We start from the raw sequence: 23,786 nt of genomic DNA, 5'->3' as shown, positions 1-23,786 counted from the left end.
ATTCCATATTTTCTTCTATTTTGCCTTCTTTTGGTTTTCTTTTATTGTTTCTTTATGCCTCATGGAATCATTAGCTTCCACCTACCCAATTCTAATTTTTAAGAAATTTGGCTTTTTAAGGAGTTCCCCTCTTCAATGGATTTTTGCCTCTTTTATCATTTGTTTTATTTTAATTTCAGTAATTTTTGCGCCTTGTTAACTTTTTTTAAGGTTTTCTTGAATCTCTATCATTTGATTTCCCAGTTTTCCCTCTCCCTTTCTTATGTGATTTTTAAACTTCCTTTTGGGACTCTTCTAGAAATACTTTTTGGTTTTGAAACCAATTCACACTTTTCTTTATGGATTTGGATGTAGCAGTTTTGTCTTTCTTGTTGTCTTCTTTGATCTTCCTTGTCACCACAGTAAATTTCTTTGGTAAGGTTCTTCCTTGTTTTTGATGTTTATTTATTTCTCATCCTATTTCTTGACTTTTAGCTTCATGTTAAAGTTGAGCTGTATAGGGGGTCCTTTTTCCAAGTTTTGAATTTTGTTTAGCTTTTCAAAGCTAGTTCTGGGGGGTCTATAAGTTTTTAGTTCTTCTAGGGTCTGATCTAAGAAGAACTTTTTTATTTTTTTAATTTATTTATTTTTATTAAAGATATTATTTGAGTTTTACAATTTCCCCCATCTTACTTCCCTCCCCCACCCCACCCCCACAGAAAGCAATCTGTCAGTCTTTACTTTGTTTCCATGTTGTACATTGATCCAAATTGAGTGTGATGAGAGAGAAATCATATCCTTAGGGAACAGACAAGAAGTCTAAGAGGTAACAAGATCAGACAATAAGATATCTGTTTTTTTCTAAATTAAAGGGAATAGTCCTTGAACTTTGTTCAAACTCCACGGCTCTTTATCTGGATACAGATGGTGCTCTCCTTTGCAGACAGCCCAAAATTGTTCCCAATTGTTAAAAACTTAATTCTAAGAGAAAACTTACTACTTTCCTGGAATGTTATCTTATCTATGATCTCTCTTTTCTACTCTAAATCTGTTACCAGAGATCCCATTTCTCTGTAGCTGCAAACTCTGATGTGCTAGTACTCTTGACCCTGGGACTATGACCAACGACTATTGTGATGCAGATGATCATATGGGCAGTCAAACAGAATCTTACATCCAATGGCAGCAAAGGGAGCCCTCTAATCTTCTGACCAGTTGTCTGAATCCTTTACACATTGTGGGATGGTCGTTCTAGAAGCTGTTACTGCAAATTCAGTTGCCCACAAGGTTTCTTGATGGTTTGCCAAGGCATAACTTGCTGTTGTTTTGCTGAGTTACTGCCTGTGTTATGGATCACACTCTACTTTTACTTTGGTGAGATAAACCTTTCCTGACAAACTTCTAAGTTGTCTTGGGCTAAAATATTATTTTACTTCCTTCTTTTGTAGGTGTGACTTTTTCATAATTCATTTTGAGCTATTATTTAAAGTTGTTTGGAGGGGAGTTTCGAAGAGTTCAAGCAAATACCTGCCTTTTGTCTGCCATCTTGGTCCCCCCCACACAATAAGGCTCATAGGGTATGGTGGCAAATGGCACAGCAAATATAGAGAAAAGCAACAATAAGAGTATAGAGTCAGATGCTGTTGGGGCAAGGATTGGGTGTTAAAGGGAGAAAGGTTACTATTGTAAGAGAGGGGGAGATGCACAGAGAATTATTTAGGTAACCATGGATTAGAGCTGGGAGCACTCAGCAGTATGGACCAAGAAGGAGATGAAAGAGCATTTGCAGGACAAGAGTTTGAGATCTCATTTTTATAGAATTTTTTTGAAAAATAGACTACTTCTTATCTGTGCTACCTTGACATGAATTCATTAGCATATCCAAATTATCTCAAAGCTTTGGAAAAACTTTAAAATTAACATATCCTTTTCTCAAAGTTATTATTAACAATTCATGTTCTGCTGGTTTTACTGGGAATGTCTGGAACTTATCTGAAATTATGTATCATAAAAAACTTAGATGACTCCCCCTGATTGATTATATATTATCAGGATGTGATTTTTGGTTAACGTATGCTACAGTTATAAATTTTGCTTTTTTTTTAGGTTTTTTCAAGGCCATGGAGTTAAGTGGCTTGCCCAAGGCCACATAGCTAAGTAATTATTAAGTATCTTAGGCCGGATTTGAACTCAGGTACTCATGACTCCAGGGTGCCACCCAGCCACCCCTAAATTGTGCTCTTTTGGTCTTTGAGATAGTTTGTATGTGACTTTTAGATTCCCCTTTGTGATTTTACTTCTTACTATTACTACTGTCCTTTACAGTAGCTACTTATAAATATACTTTACTGACTAGAAGGTGCATTGTGGTCAGGGAATTGAACAACTTGAAATTTAAACACAGTTTCCATCCTCCATTACAGAATCTATCTCTCCCTTTAAATGATACCCCTTTTAACACTGAATACATTTCTTCCTTTTTTCCCCCTAGTTTTAATCTTTTTCTTTGCTATCTTATCCATTTTTCCATAGCTCTTTTTCCTGGAAGTCTGTATAAATTATTTTTCCTTCATTGTTTAATATTGACTTGGTTGGCAGTATATCATATATGCCCTTTTATCTTCTAGTTTCACGCTCTCCTTTTATGCATCCTCCCATTCTCCATTTTAGTCTCATAAAAAACACTGATTTTTCTAAGGAGAGTGAGTTGGAGTAAGATTTAGTCCATGGTATTTCAGGTCTCTTTCTCTCTCTCTACCCTTGTTTCTCCTATTTATATCCTATTTCACTTCTATTTATATCCTATTTTTGTCTTTACATTATTTATATGCTATTTTGTCTTTGTCCTCTTGTATACTTTTCTACAAGTATACTTGTATACTTTTATGTTTTTTGAAAGCAATTTTTTCATGATCTTTTTTATTATTTTGTTTAATCCTGTAAGTGTCCTTCTCTTTCTATTTTTGTCTTTTAATAGTCTTTAAAAATGAGTTAATATACTTAATTAGTATGCTTCTAGTATATACTTATATATCTGTGTACATTTTTATATATGTACATATTTATCTTGTGTTTCTGTTCTCTGGAGTGTTTGAAAATTTATATCTGCTCATATCTACTATATTTTCCTTTGTTGAGAATGCTTCAAATGCCTCTTTCTCATTGAATATCCATCTTTTGTCATTAATGATTTGGGGCTACATCCTGAGCTTTTCTGTTTGTTTGTTTGTTTGTTTTTAGAATATATCATTCCCTTTCTGCATTATACGGTGGTTGCAGAATAGTTTTGCTTTATTCAAATTTTCTTTCTTTTATATTCACCTATGCATAATTTATTCATCAATGACATTATTGGATTTAAACACTACATATTTTCTAGTTTGCAACATAAATTATTTTTTCTTCAAGAGATTTCTGGATTTTTTCAATTGTTTTGTTTGCTCTACTCAAAAGTTCTATGTAATTTTATTGCATTAATTTTTTTCCATAATTGTGTTCAGTTCTTTTGCCTTTTTGTGTTCTTTTAGGAGATCTAAAATCCTTAAGTTGTCTATACATCCTGTCTTCAAGATCATTGCATTTTCCTTCTGTAGAGATTGTGTTCTTTTAGTATTACATTTCACTTCTTTTTCCAGATTGTTCTTATATTCTCAATCAATTGGTCTCTATTTTGTTTCTTTGGAGAGACTCACTGTTGTGGAATTTCTGTTCTGGTTATTATTTCTGCTGTACCAAATGAGAACACTGCCATTCATTCCCTTTTAACTTCTGCTTTCAAGATTCTTATTTTTGTTTTGAATAATTTAGGAACATTCTGCAATGATTCCATGCATTCTTGGGAATCCATAGAGCCCTCTACTTTATCAGGTATTGGTTAAATTTCCTTTTTTAATAAAATAATTCTTCAAGGATGTTTGAATTCATTTAGATGCCAGGGGTGGCTCTCTTACCTTCTACTTTAATATTTCCCTTATTGATTCATATTCTTGTGCTATAGGCTTTTAACCAATGTTTTAAACAGAATTTTCTTCCTCATAAGATTTTTTGGTAATTTCAGTATTTTTTCTTATTTCTTTTGTTCCTTACTTTTTCAGTGTTTCCCTTTTGATGATGGATCCTCTGGGATAGGACATAAAAGTCATTTTAGTCTTCTCTACTGGGGAACTTACTTTTAATTTGCTTTCATCCTTGCTAGATCTGGGGGGGGGGGGTCAGAAATAGCCTTAAGTTAGTTTCAGGCTTTTCTTTTTAGATCTAGTACCATGACTATCTATATCTATATCTATATCTATATCTATATCTATATCTATATCTATATCTATATCTATATCTATATCTATATCTATATCTATATCTATATCTATATCTATATCTATATCTATATCTATATCTATATCTATATCTATATCTATATCTTCAATCTCTATCTCTATATCTTTCTTTCTATCTATCTATCTATCTGTCTGTCTATCTATCTATCTGTCTGTCTATCTATCTATATGCTGGTACTGTAAGAGATCTTCTTGACATTTAATTTTCTAGCTTACTACTGCAGCCCTATATAGAATGTGTTTTTTCCCCTATATTTTTTCCTCATCTCCATGTTGAATTTTCCTGCTTTTGCCTGAGAATGGTGAAGTGAGGTCGGAAGTATGGCATGCTGACAAAGACTGCATCCAGCAAATAACTGAGCACAGGCTGGTGGTGGGTCAGGTACCAGAGAGTGGGGGTCACTAAGGAATGGTGTGCCGAGTGAGCACAATATGCATTTGGGATAAGTCCTCTCTAAAATTAATTCATCATTTTATTGCCTTGAAAATCTTCCTTTGACTTGCAGTCAACTACAATTAATTGCTTACCTCTTAAGAATAATTTGTTTTTGTTGGGAGTTTTGAAATTTCAAGAGAACTGGGAAAAATATTTAGTCCTTCATCTTGTTTGTCATATGACTGGCAGTGCTTGAGATCTTTGTTAAGACCTTCAATAAAGAGACAGTTGTTTGTTTGTTTGTTTTTCTGAAAACCATCAGTGTTTATAGTATGAAAAAAAAGATCAGATTACTGTAAAGTTACTCAAAACCTAATTGTAGGGGAATTGGATGATTTATCTGTTCACAGAATCACCTTAGAGATTGGGAAGAATCTTGTAAAGACCATTCATTCTGATCAGTTTTAAGCCTATAAACAAAGACTGATGAGCAGATGGACCAAAGTAATGGACAATCTATAAAAAGGACTGAGTAAAATGCCCATCTGTTAGTTGTACATGACAATGGATCAAAAGTACAAGTGATGAAGATTCTAGGCCTTATAATCCTAGAACAACTTGTTTAAACAAATAGAATTGAATTTGGAGGCAGTATATTTTTCTGCCTACAATTCCTCTGTAAAAGTTGTCCCGGGATCAGGGACAATTCTCACAGTCCAACAATTCTGAGAGATGCTTCATCCCTGTCCACATTCATTGGCTTAGGAATTTAGAACTATACATCTGAGGAGGAGGATGACCAGTTCTTGTGATTTGCTGTCCTGTCTCTCCCTATGCCTGAGATAATTCTATTGGAGCTATAAACAGTTCTACTTAGGATATTAGAGAAGAACATATGATTATACATATGGACTAACTGCAATACTAATGCCTAATCATATAATTTTGCCTTACATGTAATTAAATATGTATATTAATACACAAAGAACTGAAGGTTTTGAGGATGTTTCTGTTTTGCACTTTTTCAATTCATGTGTCTTTGCTTATACACTTAAATCATGTATATGTTGTTGCTATGTTAACTATTGATAATTTTGCTATTTTTGCCTATAAGTTGTCATTCATTCATTCATTCATTCATTTTTTACTTGTTATTATGTAGGTATTCTGACACTATGATTGCTTTATTTTACTACTTATTTTTATTTCTGTTAACTATGCATTATTGCTATATAATTGCTATATATATAAAGTCAAATAAATAACTCCATTCAAATAGTATATATTGCTTGAATATAGTTATTTATTTGATTAAATATCCCATCAACTGCTGTTTATGTTACATTTTGTAGGTTTTGACATAGGATAATAAAATTATTATTTTAAAGGCTGAATTTTATCTATTATTATGCTGTATCTTGAAGATATCAGATATGTTTCAGTTTTTTTCCCAAGGGACTATAATATTTCTGGTCCCATAAAATACTATATTGCTCTTTTCATACATTGGTGACTTTGGAGATGATGAAGTGGGTATAAGCATTTACATCTGCCACTGCTTTTGCCTTGCCATGACTATGAAGAAGATGAGGGGAAGAATCTTGATTTTTAGGGAGAAGGTACTACCAAGATCAGGAAAACAGCAAACAATGGTAGCAGCAGTCTATACTGGAGTACCATGAAGAGAGAGAAAGAAAGCAAAGAATCTTCTGATATTGTGATGGAGAGGAGTAGGAGCAGTGGACATATGCAGAGCTGAATAAGGACCAGATGGCAAAATGGGTGGGGGATCCAAAGTAAATACAATAGATGTTTATCAATTAAATGTTTTAGGGTACCAGTCCTTCTCTCTCTCCTTTCTCCACTTTTCATAATTCTCAGGAAAAGAGAGAGAGAGAGAGAGAGAGAGAGAGAGAGAGAGAGAGAGAGAGAGAGAGAGAATAGTTTTGCTGTCTCTCTTATTGGCTGTAAAAATTGTGAGTTTTTGGAGGGTTTTTTGAATATGTTTTGATTTTTATTTCATTAAAATAATGGTCACTGTGTAGTGCTTAGATGCATTATTAAAGGAGTGGTTGACAAAAATCCCACATGAAAGAGATATTTAAAACAGTTGCATTGCCATCATGGAGTTTATATTCAAAGAGAAAAAAATTTATTGATTCAAATAACAACCCAGATCAGAAACAATACTTTTACCAAGGTTTCTCTGGGCATCAAAATCAATAATCAATAAACATGTATTATGTACCTATTATATACCAATAATTGGTTAAAGAGGAATTAGTAATCACATGGATACAAGCTGTCTGGCAGCATCTACCATTCTTCTCTTTGACAGCAGACTGAATTGGAAGGAAACCACGCCTTATTAAAGTAGGTGACCAAGGGTAAAACCAGGTAAGAAGTCATACCTCAAGTAAATTCTCTGGAATAAGTACAAGAAAACTATGCTCCCACAAAGATGGAGTAACTGAAAGTTCTCCCTCTTACATTAACAAGAACTGTGTTGCATACTGGCTTTGCCAGTCAATGTTTATCATCTTTCTGCAAGTTACATTAGAGAAGAGAAATCAATTCAGAACCTATGAGCAAGGTTCTATTCCCATCCTACCAAAACCATGACCTTGTCTGTGTCATTTGAGCTATGCTGATGTGGAGGTGAAAAAGGTGCAAGGCTTCCTTCATATCAACTAAGAGAAATAACAAGAGCTAGACACAATCAAGTCCACCAAATCTCAAAGACAATTTCTCACAAGATCATTACTGAATAGTGCACCTCTATATTGTCCTGTGGTCTGAAGACCATCACACAACAGACCAGACAATGTCCATTCTGATGACTGAGACTTGATTTTGTCTGACTCACTCTACTAACACATTCAGGGAATATCATTTGTTCTGAAAGCCTTTTCCATTCCCTCATTCCCTCCCTGCCCTTGTTCCTAGATCCTTCATGTGAATCCTTTAGCTTTCCACTGGTGAATTGTTTTGGATACTTAATGGAGATCCAGTGCTTTAATCTTTTACTGCTTTGCCATTTCTTGTCCACTATGTCCTTACTTTACAGATGAGGAAGTGAAGCAGATAGGTGTTTACCTGACGTGTCCAAGTTCACACATTGCACTACCTAGCTGCCCCCTACCTTTCTGTGGGAATGCATAAATTTAGGAACCAGAGGGCTTTACAGTTGTAGAATATTCTGAAGGCAACCAAGTTACAAGTATCTCAGGCTATACTTCTGTTCCCTAAATATCCTTAATGTCCAGATGTACAAAAACCCAGGAGAAGCAAAGCTTGGATGCTGATTAGTTTATTTGCATTTCAATACAAGAATGAGAAGTATCAAGATGTCCTCACTAACATCCTAATATCCTAGGGTACTGAAGGATTTTCATGATGTCGTTCTCATATTCATCTTCTTATTCAACCTTTAACCCTGAAACAAGAATGGAAGAAAAGACTTAGATTTGAACCTTTCTCTATGATAACAGAGTAGTCAGGCTTTACTGAAATGGAAACTGATGGAAAGGATCTAAGTAGGGATGAGTAACAATAGAAGATGCAAAATGTTATGAGTAAAACAAAAGGTTATTGGTGAAGTATTTTTCATCAGGGATCTCTCAATCAGTGAGAAGCCTAGTACAAAGCAAAGATGAACAACTCATGTTGGATGAATTTACTGTGAAATGAAGCAAATCAAAGGAAATGGAACAGAAGAGAATTCGGTATTTAACTGATAACACAAAATGGGAAAGCAGTAAATATATAATAAAACCTAGATTTTGGATTATTGAGAAGAGAGATGATTATTACCTTTTGCCCCCGGCTACCCGGGACATTCCTGGATCTTCTGAAAGTCTTTTTGTGATGCGTCCTTTGCATGGAATTCTTGACAATGTCTTTTACTACAAGGAGAAATGAAAGAAAGATTGGTTAACGACAGATTTACATTCAGCTAAAGCAGATTATTGGCTCAGGGCTGCTATGGATAGAAAAAGAAAAGGAAAGAGTGATGTTTAGGACAGATGTCCTATAAAGCTCAAGAGTTTTCAGTGGCGGATAAGTGCAATACATGTTCAAGAGGATGGATCCCAGTGGAGTTGTATCAAGACAACAAGCATCCACTTAATCAGAAGTTATATATCCACCCATAAAATGCAGAATTCATCCCACGTATTTCCAAGCTGTCAAATTTATTAAATATAAGAAGTATGAGAAGTGAAGGAAATAAGAGACAAAATGGATAGAAAATTAGATGATGTTGTAATCAACTTGATTTCACATCTATTGTGACTATGATATAAAAGAGAGAGGGACACACACACACACACACACACACACACACACACACACACAGTGAGATAGAGACAGAGGGAGTCAGACAGACAGGCAGACTGACAGAATCAGAGAATACAGTATTTCACTGTAGCCAACAAAGTAAATTTGGTTTTGTGATCTGGGAAATTCTCTAGTGGAAAAATGAGAACTACGCATGACAAGAGAAAAATAATGTATTATGACATCTTCACACTCCTAGTACATCAGTATCCACTGTTTATGGGTACTCAACTTTCAAGATGGTCTATAATGTGAGAAAAGGACTTGGGGGCTAAAAGGAAAAAGGTTTAGAGAAAGACTGTAACTTATGGCATTTTATTCCATCTTGCTTGCTAGGGTCTTCTGTAATTAAAAAAAAAGAAAAAATTATGTTTAGGGAAAGAATGCTATGAATCTCAAGAATTTTCAGTTGTAGATAAGGACAATCTATATTCAAGGGTCCTAATGGAATTACATCAGAATTATAAGCCCTCTCACTTGACCATGGGTTACATACTTGGTCATAAACTCCATAACTCATCCTATTCATTTCAAAGCTGTCATAACATTATCCACAGGAGGTATGAGAAATGAAGGATAGAAACAAAAGAAATGGAAAATTAGGTATTATTGTGATCAACCTGATCTTCCTGTTGTGATCGTGATATAAGATAATTTAGCATCTTTTCATTCCTAGGCAATGATGTCAATAGAATTAGTTTTAAAAAAGTACCTAGGGAACATAGTTGAAACAGTATTATTCAACTAGCAAAACGTCACTCAACAAAAACTAGTAAAATTTCATTAACAATTTGAGATATTTTTGTTTTTATTTTAGCATTGAGCACCTACTCAGACCATCTGTCAGATCTTTCATCTGCTAAGAAGAAGAACACAAAGGTTAAATAATGTAAAATACTTCAAATGTTTTTCAGAGTTCAGAGTCTGAAAAAGGATGGTAATTTGGACTAATATTACAATTAGCCCTATATTAAGAAAACCAATAAGAAAGACATTAAAAAATTCATCCAAATTGATTCTCTTAATCCAGGGATACAGAAAGACTAGGAATGTCTTGTCAATCCTACTATTTCTTCTTGCCTTCTCTTCCTGCAGTCAGTGATGTGAGTAGATTTGAGGTTAGGTATGATTAGGGTTCTTTCACAGTGTGTGAAAAAGTGAAAAATATGTAGACACTTAATAATGGTCATTATTAGCTGTGGGACCTTGGGCAAGTCATTTAACCCCCCCCCTCCATTGCCTTGACCACCAAAATAAAAAATATAGCCAGAATGTAGTGTTTTTAATACAAAGTTTTTGAACAGACCTTTATCATTTTGGGTTCCTCATATGATATCCCTTTCCTTGTACTTTATGAAAAAAACCATTTTTTTCAAATATCAAGTAGAAGAGAAAGAGAAAAGAGAGAACAAAATATAGAGGTAGAGGAGGGAAAAGAGAGAGTGAGGATCTAGAGGGAGATATATACAAAAAGAAAAAATATAGAAACAGACAACCTTTAACTGAAGATGATAAAGTGACTCTTTTTTTTAAAGGTTTTTACAAGGCACTGGGATTAAATGACTTACCTAAGGTCACACAGCTAAGTAATTAGTAAAAGTGTGAGGCTGAATTTGAACTCAGGTCCTCCTGACTCTAGGGCCGGTGCTGTATTTACTGTGCCACCTACCCCAACTTTTTTTTGATATGGAAAATTCTATGGTGGGAAAATGAGGCTTATGCTATGGCAAGGGAGAATAATGAATTTTAAAATGATGATACCCTTAGTTTATAGATAGTCATATGGAAAACCCTAAATGATCAAGTATTCTCTTCTATGAAAGAAGCACTAGAGGCTACAAAAGAAAGGAATGAAAATCAGTTTAAGATAAACTGCAACTTATGTTCAGATGTAATTATTGACTAGGGGCTTCTGTGTATAGAATAAAAAAAGAGTCATTATGAACCTCAGAAATTGATATGGGCAATCTATGTTCAAGGACCCCAAAGAAATTCTATCAGAAAAAGAAGTCACTATGTGACCAGAGTTTACATAGTCGGTCATAAAATCCAGAACTCATTTCATTCATTTCAAAACTGTCATAACATTATAACTACAGGAGGCAGGAGAAATGCAGGGGTGGGGGAAGACAAAAGGGATGGAAAATTAGATATTATTTTGATTAACCTGATCTCATAACTCTTCTCATAACCATGATAAAAGATAGAAGATAATTTATCATAGTTTCAATCCTTCATAAATAATTTGGGTAATTGTGGCAAGTAAGAATTAATTGAAATAGTTTGAAGCAGTAGGCCCGAACTAGAAAAATATAATTCCATAATTTACTGACATTGTTAATAATTGTATTTGACATTGAAAACCTTCTCAGACCACTGGTCTATAGATAGCAGAAGTGACTTTGCATAAAAGTGAAAAACATGACCAGAAGTAGCATTATTTATTTTGTGTTTTAGATACAAGATTTATGAATAGGTATTTGTTATTTTTGCATCCCTGGTATTATATTTCTTCCTTTCCTTTCTCTATAAAACACTCAAAATCAAAGAGAGGGTGAGGAAATGAGAGAGAATGATAGAAAAGAAGAAAGGAAAGACAGAAAGAGAAAAGAATACAAAGTGCAGAAAATAAAGAGGGCATTTCATTAAATATTACAAAGTAATTTTGAAATTTTTGATAGTAGTTAATGGAAAAGGCAAAAATATGCCTTTATGCCTTTATATGACATTATCTGGGAGATTATAATGCTTTTTAACTTGACTACTCTGTTAGTTCATCATTATCCTCTGTTTCTTGGAACTGAACTTTAGGAGCATGGATGCTGACTGAGAAATATGGTCTAGGTCCAAGAGGAAAAAGGAAAGAGTGACTGTTTAGGGACAGACATGTCAATTATGTTTAGATACAGCAGGTTGGCTTGGGGCTTCTGTTTGTAGAAAAAAAGAAAAGGAAATTATAATAGGGCAATAGTTCTATGTATCTATAGAATTTTCAGCTGGGAATAAGAGTTGTTTACACTTAAAGATGCCAAAGGAATCCTATCAGGAATGGAAGCCATTATGCGGCCAGAGTTTACATATCCAGTTAAAAAATGCAGAATTCATTCCATTTATTGCCAAGTTTTCCTAACACTAAACACAAGAGGTATGAGAAATAAAGGAAAAAAATATAAAAGGGGAGGAAAATCATATTATGATCAGCCTGATCTCAGAACATTTATTGTGATGATACTACAAGATAATTTATCACTTTTTGAATTCTAGGTAAATAATAGGTTTAACAAAAGGGAATTGAATCTATTAAAAAAAAGTACTTGGAAGACATAGTAAAAGCACTTGTAATTGAACTACAAAAAATATTATTGACCTAAAAACTAATAAAATTTGGCTAACAATGTGTGATTTAGAACAACTTTTGAGTTCATTGATCTATTCTAAATGATACTTTCAAAGTTGGTTGAAGTATAAGAATCAAACTTTTTTATTTCCCTGATAGATCTTTTTACCTAGTGAACAGAAGAACAAAAGATAAATGATAGAAACTAATCACAATGTAAAGTCAGCAAAAAGGATGCTAATTTGGACTTATATGACCTCATATTAAAAGAATCAACAAGAAAGGCAATTCTATACAAGTCAAGGTAAATTCATTCTCAATCTGTGGGCAGATAAAGGCTAGAAACAGCTTGCCAATCTTCCTATTTCTTTTTGCTCTCTTTCTCTAAGGCCAGGTATGTGACTAAGTTTGAGGCTAGGACTGAGATGCATCTTTTTTTCTTTTTTAGAAAAAGTGGGAAGGTTTTGCATAAAGGTGAAAAATATGACCTGGAGGCAGCATTTGCTTATTTTGTACTTCAAATGAAAAATATTATTTAAAAAAGTTAACCTTTTGAGTTATTGTTACTACATTCCTTTCTTTCCCTTTTCTCTTGCTAAGAGATATTTCTTTAAAGGCCTACATACACACACACACACACATTCACGTACAAACACACAAACACATACACACATAAAACAGACAAAAAGAGGAAGAGAAAGATATAGACAGATGAGAACATTTCATTTCTTTGAAATTTTTGCTCCAGGATATTCCATATTAGAAAAAGAAAACTATGTCATGTCAAGAAAGAATAATACATTTTAACAACCATGCTATTAATTCATCATTACCCTCTGACTACAGGTGTTCATTTTTAAGACATAAATGCCCAAGTGATTGGGTACAATATCCAGAGAGTAAAAGGAAAAAGGAAAGACTTTTTAGAGATAGCCCTATTACTTAAATCACATAAGGAAAGGATTTCTGTGAGTAGAAAAAAAGAAAAGGAAAGATTAATGTTTAGGGCAAGAATCCTATGGATCTCAAGAGATTTCAGATCTGTATCAAGACAATATATTCAAGGGGATGAACTCCAATGGAATTCTTTCAGAAACCCAAGCATCCTCTTAGTCAGAAGGTACATATCCAATCATAAAACAAAGAATTCATCTTATCTAGTTTGAAACTTTTATAACATTAAATATAGGATGTTTGAAAAGTGAATGAAATAGAATTGAATTGGAATAAAACTCAGAACTCAACCCATTCATTTCAAAGATGTCATAGCATATTGAATAAGGGAGAATGAAGTAAAGAAAATAAACACAAAAGGAGCAGAAAATTATATGTCACTGTGATTAAACTGCTAAAAAATAGCTTATCATCTTTTGGGTAAATAATGGGGGTAACCATGCCAATAGAATTAACTGAAAAAAGTACCCAAGGATAAAGCAGTAAGATTAAGCTAGAAAAAAATGTTATTCAATAAAAAAATAGTAAAATTATGCTAACATTTCTGATGCATTTCTTTGGCATCATGCACTCCTCAAACTTGGTCGTTCTAAATGAAGCTTTCAAAGTTAGTTGAAAGGCAAGCATAAGGCCCTTTTTATTTCCCAAGAGATCTTTTGTCTACTAAGAAGAAGATCCCAAAAAACAAATAATGGAAACTAATTCACATTGCTTTTTCCAGTTCAGAGTCTGAAAAGTAATATGAACTTACTTGATCCCACTACTAGTCTAATATTAAAGAAAACAAGGAAGGCAATTAACAAAAAATAATCCAAATTGATGCTCTCAATTCAAGGACAGAGAGAAACTAGGAAAATCTTGCCAATCTTCCTATTTCTTTTTGCTCTGTCTCCTTGCATTCAGTGGTGTGAATGGATCCGAGGGTAAGTCTGAGAAAGATTATTTTTTTAAGAAATAAGGAGGCTTTGCATTTCTTTATTTTGTTCTTCAGATTGAAATTTTTTGCAAAAGGATTTGACTCCGAGTTTCTGATACTATGTTTCTTTCTTTCCCTCTTCCATAGCTGAAAAAAAAAGATGCTTACAAGAAAGAAATATAGAGTCAGACAGACAGGTCAGAGAAAGAGAGACAGACAGATAGACAGACAGAGAGAGACAGAATCAGGAACAGAGAACATTTCATTGAAAACATGACGGTGATCTTGAGATTTTTATTGCTTTTTAAGATCATAAATGGTGAACTGGTTTGAATTGAGAGACAAAGTTCAGGGACTACAAGGAGAAAGAAAAGAAAAATTGTTTAGGAACAGATAGCTATTTACATTCAAATTCAGCAGGTAGTTGGCTTAGGACTTCTGAGGAGAGATAAAAGAAAAAGAAAGAGTAATGTTTAGGGCAATAGTTCTCTAAACCTCTAGAGATTTCACCTATGGATAAGGGTAATGTATATGCAAGGGGGTGGGTTAGTTTTTCATTATACTCTATTTATGGGTCTTGCTCTATAAGATCATGAATGATCAAAGGGTTTACAATTAGAAACCTTGTTCAGGGATTACAAGTAGAAAGGAAAGAAAGACTCTAGGGATAGACAGTTACTTAGGTTCAAACGCAGAAGGTTGTTGGCTTGAGACTATGAGGATAGACAAAAGAAAAGGAAAGAGTATTATTTAATGCAATAGTTCCATGAATCTCAAGAAATTTCAGTTGAAGCAATTTATGTCCAAGGAAAGAAAGATTGTTTAGGAACAGACAATTACTTAGGATCACATTGTTGGCTAAGGGCTACTGAGGACAGAAAAAAGAAAAGGAAAAAGTATTATTCAAGGTAATAATCCTATGTATTTTAAGAAATTTCAGTTGGGGAAAAGGTCAATTTATGTTTCTCTATTTAAGACAATAAATGATTAAGTAGTTTATAATGAGAGACAAAGTTCAGGGACTACAAGAAGAAAGGAAAGAAAGATTGTTTAGGACCGCCAGTAACTTATTTTCAGATTGCTGGCTTGGGACTGCTGAGGATAGAAAAGAGAAAAGGAAAAAGTATTATTTAAGGTAATAGTCCTATGTACCTCAAGAAATTTCATTGTTAGATAAGAGTAATTTATGTTCAAGAGGATGGAGTAGTTCATACTTATGCTCTATTTAAGGCCATAAATGGCCAAGAAGTTTATAATGAGAGACAATGATCAGGGATTACAAGGAGAAAGGAAAGAATGATTATTTAGAAAGAGTTACTTACTTTTATGAGGAGGGTTCCGGGCTGCTGAGGACAGAAAAAAGAAAGGGGGGAAAAAGTATTATTTAAGGCAATAGTTCCAAGTATCTCAAAACATATCAGTTGTAGATAAGAGCAATTTATGCTGCTCTACTTAATACCATAAATGGCCAAGTAGTGTATAATGAGAAACAACGTTTAGGGACTACAAGAAGAAAGGAAAGAAAGAGTGTTTAGGAACAGACAGTTACTTACGTTTAGGAGGTTGGCTTGGGGCTGCTGAGGATAGAAAAAAGAGAAGGAAAGAGTATTATTTAAGGTAATAGTCCTATGTATCTCAATATATTTCAGTTGTGCATAAAGGTACTTTATGTTTAAGAGGATGTAATAGTTCTTCCTTATGCTCTATTTAAGACCATAAATGGCCAAGTAGCTTATAATGAGAGACAATGTTCAGGGACTACAAGGAGAAAGAAAAGAAAGATTATTTAGCAACAGACAGTTACTTACGTTCAGGTTGTTGGCTTGGGGCTGGTGAAGATAGAAAAAAGAACAGGAAAAAAAAGTATTATTTAAGGCAATAGTTCTTTTATCCCAAGAAATTTCATTGGAGGATAAGGGTAATTTATGTTCAAGAGGATGGAGTAGTTTTTCCTCATGCTCTATTTAAGACCATAAATGAACAAGAACTTTATAATGACAGACAATGCTCAGGGACTACAAGGAGAAAGGAAAAAAAGATTATTTAGCAACAGACAGTTACTTACGTTCAGGTTGTTGGCTTGGAGCTGCAGAGGATAGAAAAAAGAAAGGGGAAAAATATTATTGAAGGCAAGAGTTCTATGCATCTCAAGACATTTCACTTGTGGATAAGGGCAATAGATGTTGCTCTATTTAAGACCATAAATGGCCAAGTAGTGTATAATGAGAGACAATATTCAGGGACTACAAAGAGAAAAGAAAGAAAGATTATTTAGTAACGGACAGATACTTATGTTCAGGTTGTTGGCTTGGGGCTGCTGAGGATAGAAAAAAGAACAGGAAAAAGAATTAATTAAGGTAATAGACCTATGTAGCTCAAGAAAATTAAGTTGTGGTAAGGGTAATTTGTGTTCAAGAGGATGGAGTACTTCATCCTTATGCTTTATGTAAGACCATAAATGGCCAAGTAGTTTATAATAAGAGACACTGTTCAGGGACTACAAGGAAAAAGGAAAGAAAGATTATTTAGCAACAGACAGTTACTTATGTTCAGGTTGTTGGCTTGGGGCTGCTGAGGATAGAAAAAAGAAAAGGGGAAAAATATTACTGAAGGCAAGAGTTCTCTGCATCTCAAGACATTTCACTTGTGGATAAGGGCAATTTATGTTGCTCTATTTAAGACCATAAATGGCCAAGTAGTGTATAATGAGAGACAATATTCAGGGACTACAAAGAGAAAAGAAAGAAAGATTTTTTAGTAACGGACAGATACTTACGTTTAGGAGGTTGGCTTGGGGCTGCTGTGGGTAGAAAAAAAGAAAAGGAAAGAGTATTATTTAAGGTAACAGTCCTACGTATCTCAAGATATTTCAGTTGTGCATAAAGGTACTTTCTATTTAAGAGGATGTAATAGTTCTTCCTTATGCTCTATTTCAGACCATAAATGGCCAAGTAGCTTATAATGAGAGACAATGTTCAGGGACTACAAAGAGAAAGGAAAGAAAGATGATTTAGAAAGAGTTACTTACATTCAGGTTGTTGGCTTGGGGCTGTTGAAGATAGAAAAAAGAAAAGGAAAAAAAGTATTATTTAAGGTAATAGTTCTTTTATCCCAAGAAATTTCATTGGAGGATAAGGGTAATTTATATTCAAGAGGATGGAGTACTTCTTCCTCATGCTCTATTTAAGACCATAAATGACGAAGAACTTTAAAATGACAGACAATGTTCAGGGACTACAAGGAGAAAGGAAAGAAAGATTATTTAGCAACAGTTACATTCAGGTTCTTGGCTTGGGGCTGATGAGGATAGAAAAAAGAAAAGGAAAAAAATATTATTGAAGGCAATACTTCTATGTATCTCAAGTTATTTCACTTGTGGAAAAGGGCAATTTATGTTGCTCTATTTAAGACCATAAATGGCCAAGTAGTGTATAATGAGAGACAATATTCAGGGACTACAAAGAGAAAAGAAAGAAAGATTTTTTAGTAACGGACAGATACTTACGTTTAGGAGGGTGGCTTGGGGCTGCTGTGGGTAGAAAAAAAGAAAAGGAAAGAGTATTATTTAAGGTAACAGTCCTACGTATCTCAAGATATTTCAGTTGTGCATAAAGGTACTTTCTATTTAAGAGGATGTAATAGTTCTTCCTTATGCTCTATTTCAGACCATAAATGGCCAAGTAGCTTATAATGAGAGACAATGTTCAGGGACTACAAAGAGAAAGGAAAGAAAGATGATTTAGAAAGAGTTACTTACATTCAGGTTGTTGGCTTGGGGCTGTTGAAGATAGAAAAAAGAAAAGGAAAAAAAGTATTATTTAAGGTAATAGTTCTTTTATCCCAAGAAATTTCATTGGAGGATAAGGGTAATTTATATTCAAGAGGATGGAGTACTTCTTCCTCATGCTCTATTTAAGACCATAAATGACGAAGAACTTTAAAATGACAGACAATGTTCAGGGACTACAAGGAGAAAGGAAAGAAAGATTATTTAGCAACAGTTACATTCAGGTTCTTGGCTTGGGGCTGATGAGGATAGAAAAAAGAAAAGGAAAAAAATATTATTGAAGGCAATACTTCTATGTATCTCAAGTTATTTCACTTGTGGAAAAGGGCAATTTATGTTGCTCTATTTAAGACCATAAATGGCCAAGTAGTGTATAATGAGAGACAATATTCAGGGACTACAAAGAGAAAAGAAAGAAAGATTTTTTAGTAACGGACAGATACTTACGTTTAGGAGGGTGGCTTGGGGCTGCTGTGGGTAGAAAAAAAGAAAAGGAAAGAGTATTATTTAAGGTAACAGTCCTACGTATCTCAAGATATTTCAGTTGTGCATAAAGGTACTTTCTATTTAAGAGGATGTAATAGTTCTTCCTTATGCTCTATTTCAGACCATAAATGGCCAAGTAGCTTATAATGAGAGACAATGTTCAGGGACTACAAAGAGAAAGGAAAGAAAGATGATTTAGAAAGAGTTACTTACATTCAGGTTGTTGGCTTGGGGCTGTTGAAGATAGAAAAAAGAAAAGGAAAAAAAGTATTATTTAAGGTAATAGTTCTTTTATCCCAAGAAATTTCATTGGAGGATAAGGGTAATTTATATTCAAGAGGATGGAGTACTTCTTCCTCATGCTCTATTTAAGACCATAAATGACGAAGAACTTTAAAATGACAGACAATGTTCAGGGACTACAAGGAGAAAGGAAAGAAAGATTATTTAGCAACAGTTACATTCAGGTTCTTGGCTTGGGGCTGATGAGGATAGAAAAAAGAAAAGGAAAAAAATATTATTGAAGGCAATACTTCTATGTATCTCAAGTTATTTCACTTGTGGAAAAGGGCAATTTATGTTGCTCTATTTAAGAGCATAAATGGCCAAGTAGTGTATAATGAGAGACAATATTCAGGGACTACAAAGAGAAAAGAAAGAAAGATTTTTTAGTAACGGACAGATACTTACGTTTAGGAGGTTGGCTTGGGGCTGCTGTGGGTAGAAAAAAAGAAAAGGAAAGAGTATTATTTAAGGTAACAGTCCTACGTATCTCAAGATATTTCAGTTGTGCATAAAGGTACTTTCTATTTAAGAGGATGTAATAGTTCTTCCTTATGCTCTATTTCAGACCATAAATGGCCAAGTAGCTTATAATGAGAGACAATGTTCAGGGACTACAAAGAGAAAGGAAAGAAAGATGATTTAGAAAGAGTTACTTACATTCAGGTTGTTGGCTTGGGGCTGTTGAAGATAGAAAAAAGAAAAGGAAAAAAAGTATTATTTAAGGTAATAGTTCTTTTATCCCAAGAAATTTCATTGGAGGATAAGGGTAATTTATATTCAAGAGGATGGAGTACTTCTTCCTCATGCTCTATTTAAGACCATAAATGACGAAGAACTTTAAAATGACAGACAATGTTCAGGGACTACAAGGAGAAAGGAAAGAAAGATTATTTAGCAACAGTTACATTCAGGTTCTTGGCTTGGGGCTGATGAGGATAGAAAAAAGAAAAGGAAAAAAATATTATTGAAGGCAATACTTCTATGTATCTCAAGTTATTTCACTTGTGGAAAAGGGCAATTTATGTTGCTCTATTTAAGACCATAAATGGCCAAGTAGTGTATAATGAGAGACAATATTCAGGGACTACAAAGAGAAAAGAAAGAAAGATTTTTTAGTAATGGACAGATACTTACGTTTAGGAGGTTGGCTTGGGGCTGCTGTGGGTAGAAAAAAAGAAAAGGAAAGAGTATTATTTAAGGTAACAGTCCTACGTATCTCAAGATATTTCAGTTGTGCATAAAGGTACTTTCTATTTAAGAGGATGTAATAGTTCTTCCTTATGCTCTATTTCAGACCATAAATGGCCAAGTAGCTTATAATGAGAGACAATGTTCAGGGACTACAAAGAGAAAGGAAAGAAAGATGATTTAGAAAGAGTTACTTACATTCAGGTTGTTGGCTTGGGGCTGTTGAAGATAGAAAAAAGAAAAGGAAAAAAAGTATTATTTAAGGTAATAGTTCTTTTATCCCAAGAAATTTCATTGGAGGATAAGGGTAATTTATATTCAAGAGGATGGAGTACTTCTTCCTCATGCTCTATTTAAGACCATAAATGACGAAGAACTTTAAAATGACAGACAATGTTCAGGGACTACAAGGAGAAAGGAAAGAAAGATTATTTAGCAACAGATACTTACGTTCAGGTTCTTGGCTTGGGGCTGATGAGGATAGAAAAAAGAAAAGGAAAAAAATATTATTGAAGGCAATACTTCTATGTATCTCAAGTTATTTCACTTGTGGAAAAGGGCAATTTATGTTGCTCTATTTAAGACCATAAATGGCCAAGTAGTGTATAATGAGAGACAATATTCAGGGACTACAAAGAGAAAAGAAAGAAAGATTTTTTAGTAACGGACAGATACTTACGTTTAGGAGGGCGGCTTGGGGCTGCTGTGGGTAGAAAAAAAGAAAAGGAAAGAGTATTATTTAAGGTAACAGTCCTACGTATCTCAAGATATTTCAGTTGTGCATAAAGGTACTTTCTATTTAAGAGGATGTAATAGTTCTTCCTTATGCTCTATTTCAGACCATAAATGGCCAAGTAGCTTATAATGAGAGACAATGTTCAGGGACTACAAAGAGAAAGGAAAGAAAGATGATTTAGAAAGAGTTACTTACATTCAGGTTGTTGGCTTGGGGCTGTTGAAGATAGAAAAAAGAAAAGGAAAAAAAGTATTATTTAAGGTAATAGTTCTTTTATCCCAAGAAATTTCATTGGAGGATAAGGGTAATTTATATTCAAGAGGATGGAGTACTTCTTCCTCATGCTCTATTTAAGACCATAAATGACGAAGAACTTTAAAATGACAGACAATGTTCAGGGACTACAAGGAGAAAGGAAAGAAAGATTATTTAGCAACAGTTACATTCAGGTTCTTGGCTTGGGGCTGATGAGGATAGAAAAAAGAAAAGGAAAAAAATATTATTGCAGGCAATACTTCTATGTATCTCAAGTTATTTCACTTGTGGAAAAGGGCAATTTATGTTGCTCTATTTAAGACCATAAATGGCCAAGTAGTGTATAATGAGAGACAATATTCAGGGACTACAAAGAGAAAAGAAAGAAAGATTTTTTAGTAACGGACAGATACTTACGTTTAGGAGGTTGGCTTGGGGCTGCTGTGGGTAGAAAAAAAGAAAAGGAAAGAGTATTATTTAAGGTAACAGTCCTACGTATCTCAAGATATTTCAGTTGTGCATAAAGGTACTTTCTATTTAAGAGGATGTAATAGTTCTTCCTTATGCTCTATTTCAGACCATAAATGGCCAAGTAGCTTATAATGAGAGACAATGTTCAGGGACTACAAAGAGAAAGGAAAGAAAGATGATTTAGAAAGAGTTACTTACATTCAGGTTGTTGGCTTGGGGCTGTTGAAGATAGAAAAAAGAAAAGGAAAAAAAGTATTATTTAAGGTAATAGTTCTTTTATCCCAAGAAATTTCATTGGAGGATAAGGGTAATTTATATTCAAGAGGATGGAGTACTTCTTCCTCATGCTCTATTTAAGACCATAAATGACGAAGAACTTTAAAATGACAGACAATGTTCAGGGACTACAAGGAGAAAGGAAAGAAAGATTATTTAGCAACAATTACATTCAGGTTCTTGGCTTGGGGCTGATGAGGATAGAAAAAAGAAAAGGAAAAAAATATTATTGAAGGCAATACTTCTATGTATCTCAAGTTATTTCACTTGTGGAAAAGGGCAATTTATGTTGCTCTATTTAAGACCATAAATGGCCAAGTAGTGTATAATGAGAGACAATATTCAGGGACTACAAAGAGAAAAGAAAGAAAGATTTTTTAGTAACGGACAGATACTTACGTTTAGGAGGGTGGCTTGGGGCTGCTGTGGGTAGAAAAAAAGAAAAGGAAAGAGTATTATTTAAGGTAACAGTCCTACGTATCTCAAGATATTTCAGTTGTGCATAAAGGTACTTTCTATTTAAGAGGATGTAATAGTTCTTCCTTATGCTCTATTTCAGACCATAAATGGCCAAGTAGCTTATAATGAGAGACAATGTTCAGGGACTACAAAGAGAAAGGAAAGAAAGATGATTTAGAAAGAGTTACTTACATTCAGGTTGTTGGCTTGGGGCTGTTGAAGATAGAAAAAAGAAAAGGAAAAAAAGTATTATTTAAGGTAATAGTTCTTTTATCCCAAGAAATTTCATTGGAGGATAAGGGTAATTTATATTCAAGAGGATGGAGTACTTCTTCCTCATGCTCTATTTAAGACCATAAATGACGAAGAACTTTAAAATGACAGACAATGTTCAGGGACTACAAGGAGAAAGGAAAGAAAGATTATTTAGCAACAGTTACATTCAGGTTCTTGGCTTGGGGCTGATGAGGATAGAAAAAAGAAAAGGAAAAAAATATTATTGAAGGCAATACTTCTATGTATCTCAAGTTATTTCACTTGTGGAAAAGGGCAATTTATGTTGCTCTATTTAAGACCATAAATGGCCAAGTAGTGTATAATGAGAGACAATATTCAGGGACTACAAAGAGAAAAGAAAGAAAGATTTTTTAGTAACGGACAGATACTTACGTTTAGGAGGGTGGCTTGGGGCTGCTGTGGGTAGAAAAAAAGAAAAGGAAAGAGTATTATTTAAGGTAACAGTCCTACGTATCTCAAGATATTTCAGTTGTGCATAAAGGTACTTTCTATTTAAGAGGATGTAATAGTTCTTCCTTATGCTCTATTTCAGACCATAAATGGCCAAGTAGCTTATAATGAGAGACAATGTTCAGGGACTACAAAGAGAAAGGAAAGAAAGATGATTTAGAAAGAGTTACTTACATTCAGGTTGTTGGCTTGGGGCTGTTGAAGATAGAAAAAAGAAAAGGAAAAAAAGTATTATTTAAGGTAATAGTTCTTTTATCCCAAGAAATTTCATTGGAGGATAAGGGTAATTTATATTCAAGAGGATGGAGTACTTCTTCCTCATGCTCTATTTAAGACCATAAATGACGAAGAACTTTAAAATGACAGACAATGTTCAGGGACTACAAGGAGAAAGGAAAGAAAGATTATTTAGCAACAGTTACATTCAGGTTCTTGGCTTGGGGCTGATGAGGATAGAAAAAAGAAAAGGAAAAAAATATTATTGAAGGCAATACTTCTATGTATCTCAAGTTATTTCACTTGTGGAAAAGGGCAATTTATGTTGCTCTATTTAAGAGCATAAATGGCCAAGTAGTGTATAATGAGAGACAATATTCAGGGACTACAAAGAGAAAAGAAAGAAAGATTTTTTAGTAACGGACAGATACTTACGTTTAGGAGGTTGGCTTGGGGCTGCTGTGGGTAGAAAAAAAGAAAAGGAAAGAGTATTATTTAAGGTAACAGTCCTACGTATCTCAAGATATTTCAGTTGTGCATAAAGGTACTTTCTATTTAAGAGGATGTAATAGTTCTTCCTTATGCTCTATTTCAGACCATAAATGGCCAAGTAGCTTATAATGAGAGACAATGTTCAGGGACTACAAAG

At 34.0% G+C, this 23,786-nt stretch overlaps 1 protein-coding gene across 1 annotated transcript in view; it reads left to right on the top strand.

Annotated features, from left to right (window-relative positions):
- The first annotated feature begins 1,161 nt into the window (after nt 1-1,161).
- Nucleotides 1,162-23,786, top strand: part of METTL21C (methyltransferase 21C, AARS1 lysine) — an 87,890-nt gene continuing 65,265 nt past the window's right edge. Inside the window, exon 1 of the mRNA XM_074191984.1 lies at nt 1,162-1,353. The gene's annotated coding sequence lies outside the window, so the exon portion shown is untranslated. The remainder of the gene's footprint in view (nt 1,354-23,786) is intronic.

This window comes from Macrotis lagotis, chromosome 6 (assembly GCF_037893015.1).
Source record: "Macrotis lagotis isolate mMagLag1 chromosome 6, bilby.v1.9.chrom.fasta, whole genome shotgun sequence".
Lineage (NCBI taxonomy): Eukaryota > Metazoa > Chordata > Mammalia > Peramelemorphia > Peramelidae > Macrotis > Macrotis lagotis.
This window is presented reverse-complemented; position numbering and strand designations above follow the sequence as displayed.